Source organism: Macrobrachium rosenbergii, chromosome 5, assembly GCF_040412425.1.
Source record: "Macrobrachium rosenbergii isolate ZJJX-2024 chromosome 5, ASM4041242v1, whole genome shotgun sequence".
In the NCBI taxonomy this organism is placed as follows: Eukaryota; Metazoa; Arthropoda; class Malacostraca; order Decapoda; family Palaemonidae; genus Macrobrachium; species Macrobrachium rosenbergii.
Window position 1 is genome coordinate 54,265,467 of NC_089745.1, and position 11,145 is coordinate 54,276,611.

Here is an 11,145-nt window from a genome sequence, read left to right on the forward strand (position 1 = left end):
TCCTCTTCCATAGAGAAACCTACCCCCTCCATTACTTGCATCCATTTCCTGCCATCTTTGCTCCTCTGTTATCCATTACTTCCTCTGATCAGAAGCAGTTTATTAATCAAGAGAGAATGTCAGCACTGTCGAAATTCCTCAACAAGGAGTTGAGAGTGTTAGTGTGACGGATAACATGACTAAGAAAATGGAGAATAGTAATAGCATGAAGGGCAGTGACCCCCCACCTAGCCCTAAACTGGGACCCAGTGGATACCAGCAGAAGAGGGAGAGGGCTCCCTCTTCTGAGTCAGTCAGCCTGGAACCAGGTCCCAGTTGTTGCCGGCAGAAGAGAGGGAGATCTGTCTCAGATGTCTCTTCCGACTGTCACCAAGAATTTCGAAACACTGTCGTACTAATTCTTCCACTGTTAAGAAGGATAACCAGTCTTCATTCCCATCTGAGAAGCATTTCCCGATCACATTCCAGAAGCATGACTCGGCAAGTTGCTTCCTTGAGACTTGTAAAACGCAGAAAGCCTCATCCCTCCCGTCACAGACGCCTATCTGTGGGACACCTCCCAGTCACGTTCTAGAAGTGCGATTCAGCACGGTACCTCCCTTAGTAATGGGCGGCATGGAGAGAAAAGTCAGCCAGTACCTCGCAGATCCAGGCACCAAGCAGGCACTCCTTGTCTCACACAGCCTTTAGTCGCCTCCCTTTCCCGCTCTAGGCGCGTAACGTGGCACAGTAACTCCCTCAAGAATGGATATTACGAAGAAAAGAGCCATCTGGTACCTCGAAAATCCAGGCATCGGGCTGGTACTCCCTGTGCCATCAATGAAGACTTGTTTCAGAGCAGCGATTCCACGAAGCCAAAGACATGCAGTAATAGGTTCCATTACCATTCCTGGAGTTGGGATACGAATGGGGAACTTATAGTAAGACCACTCCAGATTAGCAGACCCTTCTCACGGGAACGTTCTCGGTCATGGGCACGGTCTCCTTCACGAGGCAACCATGATAGGTCTCATTCTCATTCGCCCTCTTGCCATTCAGCGAGACCTATAGACAGTAGGAGAAGGAGGCAACGAGTATCTCCTGCCTCTCCCCCACCGAGACATAGGAACCATGGGTCACCAGTACGTAAGGGCGATCGGGAACGATCCGCACCGTCTAGGCGTTTCAGTCCTTCGGACTTAGAATCAGAATTAGGTCAATTAATGCGCATGATTTTCCAGACAAGGGGGGGATAAAGTTTCCTGATCTTATCCATATTATGTGGAAAATTTTGAGATAACCAGAGCCTGAGAGAGAGGAAACCAAGTATTTTGCCAGTTCCTCTTGAATAGAACAGGTAACCCATACCGCTCCAGAAATCAAGCAGTCCATCCGCCTCCCATTAACCAAGTTAGTGAAGTAGGCAATAAAGGAAGCGGATGTTCAAATAGCAGGAGGTGGTAGTTCCTTGGCTGCCTCCAGGTCTCAGAAACTACTGCCTCCTCCTCTGCTTAGACAAGCAAAACATTATATTCCAGGTAAACCAGCCTCTCTTCCCAGGATAGTTAATGGGACACTATCCTGGTTGTCTGGTAACACTTCTTTGGACTATGTATGTTGAATAAGATCAAAATTCACTAGTGCTGAGATGGTGAATTTTGAATTAACCTAAGGAAGGACTGTGAGAGCTGCCTCTTGGCTTGGCAACTTTCAAGGGGCATTGTTAAAACTTATTGAAAGGACAGTGTAATGAGTCGTGGTTAGTTATGAAAGACTTCTTCCCTCTGTCCAGTAAAGCCCAAACAGTTAATTTGTGGGCTAATATACGTTTGAAAAGAAGAGAATCTCTCCTTTCTGTAGCACAAAGGCAGATCTCTTCAAACAGTTGGCTGAATCTGAGAAACAGTGCTTTGTCGGATATGTCTGGGTATTTTCTTCAAGAACATATGGATCAGGCAATTGCAGCAGGAGAGAAGATGCAAAATATATTTTAATGTCGTCCTCCATTAGACCAGCATCTAGAAGACAGCCTTTCAGTTCCAGCAACCAAGGTAGACACTCAAGACCTACAGGACAACCTTTTCGGCTGAGGTTTCGTCACGGCTTCCAATCTTCCAGAGGTAGACAATGAGAAGGAAGGCAGAATGGGCCCACAAGAGAGGAATTCATCTACAAAGATACTTGGACAATTGGCTCATTCTGGCTCTGACAGCAGAACAAGCCAGGAGGGACAGGAACATAGTCTTGAATATATGCAAAACCCTGGGAATTCTGGTCAACTGCAACAAATTGGAACTTATTCCAACTCAAAACATCAGATACTTGGGCATGATAATAAACACTCAAACATCGAAGGCCTTTCCGTCACAGGAGAGATTAGACAAGTTTCTGGATATATCAAACAGGTTCCTCTCCAATCTGCTCCAACCGAAGAAGAATTGGCAAATTCTAATAGGACATCCGGTCTCATTGGAGAAGCTGGTACCAAGGGGCAGAGCCCACCTACATTTCCTTGCAATGGAATTTGAAGGAAAAGGACAAGGATCAGAAAAGATCAAGGGAGGACTTGATTTCCATTACAGAGAGGAACAGACAGGATCTGCAGTGGTGGTGCATTTAAGCCAGTTAGCTCCCAAGATGCTAGTATTCTCAGACACATCTTGAAATTGGTGGGGTGCCCACCTAAATGGAAGGTGCATTTTAGGGAAGTGGAGCAGAAAGAAATGTCAGAAACACATCAGTGTTTTGGAGATGAAAGCATCCTGGTTGGCTCTACAGTACTTCCAAGAGTACTTTCAAGGAAAGACAACAGTAATCATGAGTGACAACATCTCAGTTGTTGCTTACTTGAACAGACAAGGGGGGACGATTTCCCAAGTACTGAATCAACTAGTAGTTCAGATCACGAATCTTCAGAAACCAAGGGACTGACTGACTGCCAGATACATCCCAGGGAAGAAAAGCGTTGTGGCGGACACTTCGAGCAGGTCGGACCAGATAGTGAGAACAGAATGGTCCTTGGAACAACCAGTGGTGAACAGACTGTTCAAGTTGTGGGTGGGCTCCACACTAGATTTGTTTGCAACATCAAAGAATCACAGACTACCCCTGTGCTGCTCTCCAGTCTCAGACAAGAAAGCCATAGTGCAAGAAGCATTCCAACATCGGCAGGTGCTTCATCTCCCACAGTCTGAGGATGACATTAGTAGCTCCAAGGTGGCCTCAAGCAGAGTGGTATGCAGATCTCCACTTGCTTGTAGACATTCCAAGACATCTGCCTCTAACTCCAAATCTGCTGAAACAAGAGCACAGCGGCAGAGTACATAAAGCAGTAGCCGCCCTCCAACTTCACAGTTGGACACTGTCAAGCGACTTCTCAGAAAAAGGTTTTCAAGAAAAGTTGCAGAAGTCATTGCCAATTCTGCTAATCATCTTCCAACCTCTACCAAGGAAAGTGGAGTCTTCCTGGATTGGTGCAGTGAAAGGAATGTACATCCCCTCAAAACAACTTGAAAGGATGTAGTTGATTTCCCCCTTTTTTCTGAGACATGATAAAAACCTGTCTGTGTCGGCATTGAAAGGCTACAGAGCTGCTCTCTAAAGTTTTTAAAGCAAGAGGCATAGACTTGTCAATGTCATGGGAAATTTCAGATATGATGAAACACTAAGAAGAGTTGTTCTCCTCAGGGTACTGAAACCACCTGAATGGAGTGTAACCAAAGTTCTGGCTTTCTTGATTAAGCCATGAACCAATCAGGACTGCTTCGGACTGGGACTTGACTCTAAAAACAGTGTTCCTCCTAGCTTTGGCATCAGTGAAGAGAGCAGGAGAAATTCATGCCCTTTCATATGGTGTCACTCATAACCATGGTTGGACAGAATTGGCTTTTAATTTTCTCCCAGACGTCATTGCAAAGATACAATACATCTTCACATGACCCAAGGTTTGAGGGCTTTTCCATTCCCTCTCTCAAGGAATTTGTGGGCAACAAACAGGAAGAAATGTTGTCAGGTCCAGTCAGAGCTGTGAAAGCTTAACTGAAACTTACAGCTGCCCTCAGACCAACCAAACATAGGCTGTTCATAAGTACAGGGCACACTAAGGAGATATCAAAGAATACGATCTGTAAGGAAAACCTACATTTGTGTGGCGGGGTTTGGAAGAGACAAACTACCTTTACATCTTTCTACTTTAAAGATGTAACACACAAATCCTTAGACACCTGGGTCCGGTGGTAGCAGCTCAGCAAGTGGTGTAAACAGAGCGTGGCCTCATAGCTCCATTAGAGCTACAAGGCTCTGTCATACTGCTTAGATGTCACAATGGAAGTCCAGAGAAGCAAGAGTAAGTACTGTTCATTAAAATTTGGCGTTTGTCAAATTATATCATTTCTTGCTATTTATGTTTTTGGAGAGATCGTCCTCCCTCCTCTCTGTGAGTCCCCTGTCATATGATGATGTGGATTTGTCTCCATGTCGAAGCAAATAACAAATTAAACAAATTTGTATTTTTCCTAACATACAAACCCGTATCATCGTATGAATCAAGTTTCTCTCTCTCTCTCTCTCTCTGCAAACGTATGGCAGTGACACTCGGCTTAATTCACAAGGGGGGTGGCAAGGGTCAGGATAGGCCTTAAGTAGCCAGTGGTGTCATGTGATGTGTATGCACACCTAAGGATCTCCTATCATATGATGTGGGTTTGTATGTTAGGAAAAATACTGCAATACTATTTTTCCCCGCATTTGTGTTAAATAGTGGTAAGCTTCATTTTGTTCAAACCTACATTGTATTGAAGTATTTTATCCATTTGATTCTTTGTTGGAAAGCTCCTTGAACAAAGATTTGCATTTGGAATGGTTTGGAATATATTGCAATTTTTATATAAAAAAATCTTTTATATTATCTTGGATTGTAATATTTCTTATGTATTTTTTGTAAAATTATGTAATTCAGTTAAAAAGGTCTTTAGTTGAATGCCAGGAGGATTGGTTGAGATTTATATCTTGATGGCAAAATGGAGGGAAGTTTTGCCTTTAGTTTAATTATGTCATAATGAAAGTTGCAGTTCTTCAGTATATTCTTTGCTTTTGTGTTTTATAAATATAATTTACTGTAATATATGTGTAAGTTTTTACAAAAAATTACTTTTATATAGATCATAAATTGGCTGTATAATCTTAATCCAAATTGAAAGACTGGTTGCTTCCCTTCATGAAAATCCATGCAAATATTCTGTAATTTTTATTCCAGTGATTTTTTCACCCTCTGTCTATTTGAGAGTAATAAAATAGTTCTTTGTTAGAACTATCATTATCTGATGGTTTAACTGTTCCGTTCCTTTAAGGATGCAGCTTTTTTTTTTTTTTTTTTTTTTTAGCATAGAAGTTTTCTATAAAAATTATAAATACACCTAAGGAGATATATAAGTATAAACAAAGTTTTGTAAAATTGAGTGAAGAAAATTAACCTTTATATTTTTTATTCAGGTTTAGGGTTTAGCCAATTAGTATTAATCAAAACTTTCAGGCCATTTGTTTCATAAACCTATTACACATAGTGCAAATTGCATTTACTTGAAATGTTGTCAATAAATCTCTACAAAGGAGGAAGAATAGTATAGTGCCAGTTGCAATAACTGTGAAATGTTCTGTCAATAAATCTCCATAAAGGAGGAAGAATAGTAACTGTAGAGTAGTAAAGGTGGGCAGGCGAGATAAACTAGATCTCTGCCTGTAACCAATGACAGCTGTTATTATACAAGGGATTATGTTTTAAAGTGCTCAGCTTTCAAAATGTCTTAATGTCATCATTTTACCATATGGATCTGTATGACTCTAAGTCCCAGACTTTTGCTGTCTAAATTTCATGTATTCACCAATCCATCTGGTTCATTCTTTTAACTTGCTTGTGAACACTTTTCCCCGGACATTTTAGGAAATTTTTTGACGGATAATCATTCTTATCTTTTTTCATTATGTTGTGCTGTATTTTTTCCAATAACTAGTTATTTATTTTGGGTTGATTTATGCACTTTTTGAGATTAGAATTTAGGTGGTAGTGCAATTGTCCCCCATTTGGTAAATTTTTCCACCAGGAGAGGATTTGGTGAGATTTTTGCCAAGATTAGTGCTAAGTTAGTTTTCACAGTTTTTGGGAGTTTCTGGTAGGCCTAGTAAGTCAGATGTTTAGGAAATTGTGCAAAATTGCCATTTTCTCTAGTTTGAATGTCAGTTGTATTTACTTTTTTATTTCCCATAAAGCTTCATCTGTGAGCAATTTGCTTTCTGTTCATCACTACTGTCAATGATAGTTTCCTGTTGTGTTTAAATTTGCATAAGCATTTAACTTTTTTTTTTTTGTAGTGAGCTACCTTGGTAAGCCATTTAAAATGCCTGTATGAAGAGTGTTGGCAGAGTCATGATGTGTTCAGCCTGTCTGTAACAGGTGTGTCTTTGTTGTCAACCACTGAAAAGCAAGTTACCTGGGAGTGATGTGCCTTCCAATTCCCAGACCAGTTGTCCCACATATGTGAAGTATCCTTCAGAACAAGCTGGAACAGCTGTTAAATCTTAGAAAGCAAGGCAGTTAAAATGGTGTAGATTGGGGGAAGGGGTGTACCCACATTCTCTTCACACGAGTCACTCCATTCTTTCCTTTGGCCACAAGGACAAAGCAGAGTAGCTGAGGTAAGTATAAGCTATGGTTTGTATATCTAGGAAAAATGCAAATTTAAAAAAAATTGATCTTAGAACAATACAACATTTGCTTTTCATATATGGAGACTTACCCCTTGGGGGGGGGTTAGTCCTAGGGCAAAGAAGACCAAGTTCCATTTTTCTTTAGGAACAAGAAAAAAAATAAAGTTTGGAAACCAAGACAATGCCACAGTAGTTGTCAAGCTGGCAGGCAGCCTTGTCTGGCTAATCAAGTGATGGGTTCAGAAAAAAGGGATTTTGACAAAGGAAAAATCTATTTCTGGGGGAAGACCTGTGTCACCCAGTGAAATTGGTTCCAATTAGCACATTTCTAGGTATAAGATTGCTACATATACCAGAGAAAAAAGCTATCTAGAATGCTGGAGTTACTACCTCCAGTTCGCTCATCTTAAATAGATGTCGATATACACAAGGGGTGAGCTATTACCACTACCACAGGCCTTCGTCCAACAGACTTCTCAATTCTCAAAGTCCCAAATTTCTTATACCTAGAAATGTGGTAATTGGAACCAATTTCACTGGCTGACAGGTCGAACCCAGAAAAGCTGTAACCTGCCCCTCCCCCTCTTTAAAGCAGGAGACAGAGGACGATGTATTCCATACAAACTTGCAGTGTACTTCCCATAGCCTGATTTGGTCCCAGCACCTCTACCCAGATGCACTCAGGAAGGGGTAAAAGGAAGGAAGAGGTAACCTTTCATCCGTTAACCATTATCTAAATAAGAATGCGCCCAGTCTACTTAACTGGATGAGGAGGAGGGTGTCTGACAGGACCTGGTAATCACACCACTTGTTGCACAGCCACCATAGGTCCTCAGGGACTCGGGTCAACATGGCTCAAGATGAATGAGGTAACAGAGGTCTGGCTACACCAGACCCCAGCCCTCATTACTTGATGAACCAAAAAGTTGTTCTCGAAGGAAAGAGATGGTCCCACACGCTAAACTTTGTGAGCTCTTGGGTGTGCAGGGATCAGATTCCTCTGGAGATGAATTGTACTCCCACTTAATAGCTTCATAAAGCCAGGAGTGTGCCTGCCCAGACACATCCTCCTTTTGTTGACCTGTGCTAACAAAGTCTCCTAAATTCCAGCATCAGGGAGTGGGTTCTTTTCAAATAGCATTGACCAGGCACAACAGCATCTCATCCAGGTCTCCACCACCAGTCTCAAAAGGAAGGGATTGAGAAACTCTTGTCTCATTGGAAACTGAAGGTACAAAGGAGAATGAGAGGATCCCAATCCTTTAAGTGCTGAATGAGAAAAAACTTCACCAAGGAACAGTTGTCTGAACAAGACAAGGGCTCATAGGGAGATACAAAAGGTTATGTAGAACAAACAAAACATCCCACTTCGGGGAATGGCGCTCAAAGGCGGGCAAGATTACTCAGAGTTCCTCATAATTACATTACAGACAACATCAAGGTGGAGAGATCCAACCCTCTCAGTCACAAGATCTATGGTAGCCCTTCACTGTGGAGACAGAGAAGTTTACCTTGGCAAAGAAAGATTTGGAAATCATCCATCCACTGAACAGTAACTTGGAACGGAGTGTAACCCCCTCTATGACACTATTCACAGAAGATAGCTGACTTTCCTTGGTACGCAATAGCTGACGAATGATGGAGGTAACCAGACATTTCTCACTGCCCTATAAGAAAATCTCTCTTGCAAGGCACACTGGATAACCTCCACCCACCTAAGATGAAGGACTGAACTGCCTGATGATATCTGCAAATGTGTGGCTTACACAGAAGGGAGACCACTGGGCAACTCCCTCAGCACCACAACCAGGAGAGTCGGCAGATCTGTGTACCATGAATGGTGGAAAAGCACATACATCCAGATTGACCCCAGGATGTTGGAATGCAAGTGTCTTTCATCACTGCCTGCAGATCTGGCAGTTGAGAGCATAAAATGTTTCCTGTTCAGTCTGGTTGTGAATGATTATATGTTAGTTTTAGAAATTTAATCATTATTATTTTATTTTTGTTTTCTGCATTAGTGAAATGGTATGGGCGTTACGAAATGTATAAAAAGCACATAATTAATTTTAAAAGATGCTTTTATAAACATTCTGTTTAAAAGTATCTGTTCGTGTTGACGTCATAGGACGACAGATGGCAGGAGGGAGCAAAATGTATACAAATGCAGGTGGGAGTGTTGAACAGACTGTGGTGTGGTAGAAAGAGCTCTCTGATGGTTAGGTTGTCAATTTTGGGTTGTAAGTCGTTTTGTAGTTTTTTGTAGTCATAAGCTGGATTATCAAAGAACAACAACGTGAACAGGTGGGTGGATTGCATAACTGTAGCATTTTTGGATGGGCTAGCCTAGGAAAACTTTTAAGTGGTAGCAGAGCATGGTTGGTTAAAAATGGATGAATCTGATGGTAAACTTTGGGAGATGAAATGGAGAAGAGACTGTCCGAGATTTAGCAGGAAGCAGGATGATTACAGAGGATGGAGACAAGTCGAAAATTGGCTTGTGGTGTATGGAGAAGAAATATCGGGGGATAGAGATAAGAATGAGCTTAAAAGGAAAAGCTTTAGAACAGAAGGAATAGATAGAAATGAACTTGAGGATAAAGAGGGTTCAAAGATAATCCTGTCCAAACTAGATGAAGTGTATCTTAAAAATACACTAATAGAAAATTACAACAAAACAGAAAGAGGATCTAGTGGAAAGATGAAAAGATAGGGGATTTTATAATTAGGTATGAAAAGGCAGAGTCAGAGTGTAGTAGAGCGATAGGGAAAAGCATGCTTGAAGGGGAAGCAAAAGGTTTTCATGTACTAGAACAAGCGAATCTCAGAAAATCAATCAAAATAAAATAATAATGATTAAACTTCTAAAGCTAACATATAATCACACTTATATCCTTCTCCCTCCCCTCTGACCTCTTATCCTAATCCCCTCTGATCTCCGTTATTCTCCAATTCTTTACCCTCTACGTAATTTCTGATATTTTCCCCTGAAACTCCAGCTTTAGTCAATACATCAGCTATTTGATGCTTGCGTATCTACTAGGTGATGAAATTCAACAAGAGGCATATTTAAAACCACCTAGTGAAGATGGTTGGAGTGGATTATGGAAATTGAAGAAAACTCTTAATGGGCGCAAGGATGCAGCAAAGGCATGGTATCATAAGGTGGTAAAAGTGGTGGAGGAGCTTAAAGGCGAGAGAAATAGATTAGAACGTAATATATTCTTTTGGAAGAAAGACAATAAATTGAGTGGTATTTTATGTACACGTAGATGATTTTTGCTATGGAGGAACTGAAGGATTTTTAAAGGAAACAATTGGGAAATTGAAAGGGATAAATTGCAAGTAGGAGAACAAGAAAGTAAAATTTTAAAGTATATAGGAGTAATAGTAGAGCATTAAGAAAATGGAATTTGTCTTAATCAGTGGCAGTATATAAATTCTATAAGAGAACCAGAAGCTAGAAAATTTACAGGTAATAGAGTATTAGGACAAAAGGAGTTAACAGAATATAGATCAGTGATAGGACAGTTGATTTGGGTATTGCTACATACCATGCCAGAAATATCATATGATGTTAGTGAATTAAGTAAAGCTTTTAAAGAACAACTCAAGATATGAAAAAGCTGATTGCAATAGTGAGAAAAACTAACAGCATAATGGGAGAAGTGATAAGAAGTGAGTTAGAAGAAGAAAATATTTATTGGGAAGCCTGTGCAGATGCTTCATTTGGGAATACTGAAGTCCCATATGGAAATCCACAAGAGTAGCAAAGTCCACCATTGAAGCAGAGGCTCTGAGTGTGGGGGAGGCCATAGAAGGATTGATATATTTCAAACATTTGTGGGATGAGAAAGTAGGAGGGAGAAAATTAGAAGCACTGGTTAAAACTGATAGTAAAACCCTAATGACTGCAATAAAATCAAATGCGGGAGTAGGCAGTAAGAGATTAAAAATTGATATTGCAGCAATAAGCAAAACAATCAAATAGCTGATGATGAATTAAAGCTGGAGTTTCAGGGGAACAAATTAGGAATTACGTAGAGGGTAAAGGATTTGAGATTAGAGGGGATTAGGATAAAATGTTAGAGGGGGGGAGAAGGATATAAGTGTGAATATATGTTAGTTTTAGAAGTTAATCATTATTATTTTATATTTATTTTCTGCATTAGTGAAATGGTATGGGCATTGCAAAATGTATAAAAAGCACATGATTAATTTCATGAGATGTTTTTATAGCAAAACATTCATGTTTAAAAGTATCTGTCCTCCTCCAATTGGGACCACCTTGACGTGGTGAGGGGCCTGTCAAACCTGTTTTTTGTTTTTTTTTTCTAAGTTTGATCCCAAGTGTCTCACATATATATATAATAATATATTTTAGGAGTAATTTTGTGGATTTTGCCACTTGTCAAAATTACCAAACTTAATAAATAGGAAAACATATCATAGCATGGAGTGAAG